This window comes from Myotis davidii, unplaced genomic scaffold, assembly GCF_000327345.1.
Source record: "Myotis davidii unplaced genomic scaffold, ASM32734v1 scaffold148, whole genome shotgun sequence".
Classification (NCBI taxonomy): Eukaryota; Metazoa; Chordata; class Mammalia; order Chiroptera; family Vespertilionidae; genus Myotis; species Myotis davidii.
The window spans coordinates 347,196-351,158 of NW_006299479.1; the positions used below are offsets into that span (position 1 = coordinate 347,196).

At 46.9% G+C, this 3,963-nt stretch overlaps 1 protein-coding gene across 1 annotated transcript in view; it reads left to right on the top strand.

Annotated features, from left to right (window-relative positions):
• The first annotated feature begins 2,904 nt into the window (after nucleotides 1-2,904).
• The window catches only part of PRDM10 (PR domain 10), a 77,307-nt gene continuing 76,248 nt past the window's right edge, over nucleotides 2,905-3,963 (top strand). Inside the window, exon 1 of the mRNA XM_006775031.2 lies at nucleotides 2,905-3,693. The gene's annotated coding sequence lies outside the window, so the exon portion shown is untranslated. The remainder of the gene's footprint in view (nucleotides 3,694-3,963) is intronic.

The window sequence follows — 3,963 nt, forward strand, 5'->3', positions numbered from 1 at the left end:
TGGAGACACCTGGAGAGTATTATGTTATGGGAAATAAGCCAGTCAGAGAAAGACAAGTGTCACATGATCTCACTCATATGTGGAACCTGAAGAACAAAATAAACTGATGAACAAAATAGATGCAGAGACATAAAAGCCTGGAACAGACTGTTAAATCTCAATAATTATTACAAAGTATTACAGACTGTTAAATCTCAATAATTATTACAAAGTTTTTCTGGGATCTTAAACTCCTTGGGATGCACTGGGAACAGAAATCTGTCCTTGGGAGAAATACACACATAAAGTTGAACATGGTATTTTTTTTTAAATTAAATTTTAGAGAGAGAGGAAAAGAAAGAGAAAGAGAAAAACATCAATTTGTCGTTCCACTTATTTATGCATTCATGGGTTGACTCTTATATGTGCCCTGTAATTAGCTAGTTTTTAATCATAGGAAAGGAGTAGAGGGGGAAGCCAGACATTATAGGCATGTCATTTGGGTGGCTTCACCAGGAAGCTGCAACTTTACATTCCCCAGGGAACCACTGGCCTGTTCCCTGCAGGTCACTGGGCGAAGGAGCCCAGCAAAGGGGAGACAGACACATGCACAGTGAAGGTGGGGTCACGGGGAAGGTACTTGCTAGTCAATCTAGCCAAGGGAAACCATGTGTTGACCAGAAAGGGTGAAGCCAACACAAGCCCATGAAAATTTGGGGATACATAATCCCCATAAAGAGGAACTCTCTCTTGGCTCTTGTTTTTGCTCTTGGCTCTCTTGCATTCACCCATATGGCCCATGTGGACTCACACACAAGGGACGAATGGACTGCAGGAAGCAAGCTAAGCTAGCCTGATGCTGGACTGGACTCGGCTTCAGCATGTAACGGAAACTCTGAACACTGGCTCTTTTAGCTCTGCTGAAGCCCCAGCTATACTTCCTCTATGACTGGACTAAGGGAAATGGACCTTTGAAAGTCAGGGGTTTGATTCCACAGAAATAAGACTTTCTATAATAACTCATCCTCCCGAGGGTCAGAAAATTCTTTTTCTTCTGATATCACAAAAAATTCACCCCCAAGAGGAACAGGTGGGGACGAGATCTTCTCCCTGCTGGTAACCATGGGATCGAACCTGGAACCTTGGCATATCGAGATGATGCTCTAACCAATTGAGCTACCTGGCCAGGAACTGAACATGGAATTTTGCATAAAATGTTTAGAGGGATTCATGGTCTCAAGGTTAAAAACCAGGATTTTAATGTTCTTCTCTAACCTGGAGGAACACTGCCAACATTTCATATATGAATAGACAGAATGACCAGGGTATGAACACAACCTGAATAGTTGAGATGTTTGAATGTGTAGGCTACTTTGTGTGAAGAAACAAACAAAAAAATGTATGTTTTTCTATGGACCTAGTCATTAGCAATTATTACATTTGTAGGTATTGGTAATTAATGTTTCTTTGTTGTGAGGAAATTAAAAAAAATTAACTTAAAATTTTTGCTTTTTGACTTGACTAAAATGAAAATAAATTGGGTTCCATACTAGAATTTGAAAAGACTCCTTGGGAGGGAAAAAATTCCTGCCTAATTTTTAAGCCCTCTACTGGTTACCTATATATATAAAAGGCTAATATGCAAAGTGTCCCCTCAGGAGTTCGGCCGGGAGACTGGGAGTTCAATGGATTGCTATGATGTGTGTAGAAAGGGGCAGCTGGAAGACCCTGATCAGCCCTGATAGCCGGCCAGGCCTAGGAACCCTACCTGTGCACGAATTTCGTGCATCAGGCCTCTAGTTTTAATATGAAAAGGAGAAGTTAAGAGAATATTTACATCCATGACCACAGGAGTAAATAAAAAACACTGGTAAGGAGGCAAAAGGTCCTACTAAAATTTAAATCTAGGCAGTACCTGTCTCTTGTTAATGTTTGACGAGAAGGAGCAAAAAGCTCAAGCAACTTAAAATCCAAACATGAAGTATCGTGGTACTTCACGTTGTAGTCCAATAGAGTTTCCTCTCATTTCTTACTGGTCTCCTACTTTTTATAATCAGAGAAATTTCTCTAATCAGTGGTGCTCATTTCTTCTCAGTCTTTAAAATTATGCATCCAGGGCCTTGGTAACAATATCACTGTGTTTCCTCTTCTATATTGCCATATGTGCTGGAAAAATCCATCTAATTTTTTTCCATCTGATTTGCATCAATTAAAAAATCAATTAAAAAAAAGCATTTACACTTTAAAAAAATGGGACGAGGTGGAATTTCCTCCCTCTTATGTTTTTAGTTTCCCCATTTTCTCCTGGCAGATCTTCTTTCGGTTCCTGGCTAGCCACTTTGATCTGTTTCCCCTTTGCTCTTCTTTTTGGTCTGTGGATTTATCCTTTTTTGCAGCCTTTAAAAACAATTAAAAAAACAACAACTGACTTCAGAGAGGAAGGGAGAAGGAGAGAAACATCAATGATGAGAATCATGGATGGACTGCCTCCTACATGGCCCCACACGGGGTATTGGAGACCACAACCTGGGCATGTGCCCTGACGGGAATCGAACCAGAACCTTCTGGTTCATAGGCTGAAAGCTCAACCACTGAGCCACACGGGCCGGGCTGTTAAGTCTTATTTAATCTTCAAAATAACGCAGCCAGGTAGATGTCGTGGATGAGAAACCTGCTCCCTGAGGGTGCAACGTGTTCAGGTCTCTTGGAGATCCAGTCGCCATCCATTCATATCACGGGTAGAACGAGAGCTGCGGTTCTTGCTCCAAAGCTTGAGCTTATTTCCATGCACTCGATTACCCCTGGAGAAGGCAATTTTAAGGGATGGTAGGGTGTGGGAGCCCTTAGTTAAGAAAGGGGTTAAACTACTGGTTAACCAGCATTGAATAATAATACTCCACGTTTCTGAAAAAACATTCCCTTTATCTGAATGGTCAGGAGAAAGGATAGACGCAGTGAAGCGCTCCAGGGCTGGGCAGGGATCTAAGAGGGGGCGGGTCAGAGGTGGAAGGAAGCCCTCGGGCCCGGGCACAGCCCCGCGACCCTAGAGCCCGAGGCCGGGGCGCGGCTTTCCGCGCGGAGCACCGGTTCAGCTGCGCGCTGGGCAGGAACGCCGCTGCAGGACACGTGGCCTCTCGGGCATCGGGGGCCTGGAACCCCCACCTGCATGCAGCGCGTCCCCTCCACCTGGAGCTCGCAGGCTGGTGGTGTCCCCGCCCCGGAGCCCGCGGGACCCCGAGAGCCTGGCCGACTCTGCATCCGAAGAGTCGGCTTTTCTGATTGGCTTAGAGTGCGAACGCAGGCGAGCCCTGCCTGAGACCCGCTCTTTGATTGGATTTTCAAAGAACAGCTGAGCACGAAATAAAGAGGCCTTTCGTCATTGGGCCATTGTGTGGATCTCCTTTTGCCTTCTCCGCCGAGTGAAAAAGCCGCTCGGAAATCTTCGTCATGAGTCTTAAATCTGGGCCTGTCAATTCGTCCCAGCGTTACTGGTATCTAGGCTGGGCATGGGGTTTATAGAGTTCAGCCAATCACATAACGCCGAGATCAGGTTGCCAGGCAGATTATGGTAATGAGGCCCCGCCTTTTATGCTGCTCCCACTCTGCGGCGGGAAGAACCACCTGGAGGTGGCGGGGGGGGATTGATTTCCATCACCCCTAGGGAGAGAGGATCGGGGACCCGCTGATCTTCCAGCTCCCCTCACCCAACATCGTGTAAGTACCTAAAGGATTAAGGGAACCGGATAAGCCGGCGTCCAGAGTACCCCAGCGACTGGGAGGGTGTTTCGTCTTTGCTTAGTCCCACCCAAAATGGCGCCAAGCGCTTTCCGCGTCTCAGAGCCCGGCCGGGGCCAACCGACCGCGGACCCGGGTGGGGGGGGAATGGATGGTGGTGGTGGGGGGGAGAAATCCCGGCGGCACCGCCCGATGGTACAGTCCAGCCGGGGCTGGGACGCGGCACCTCACTCGGGGTGGGGGGGTCAC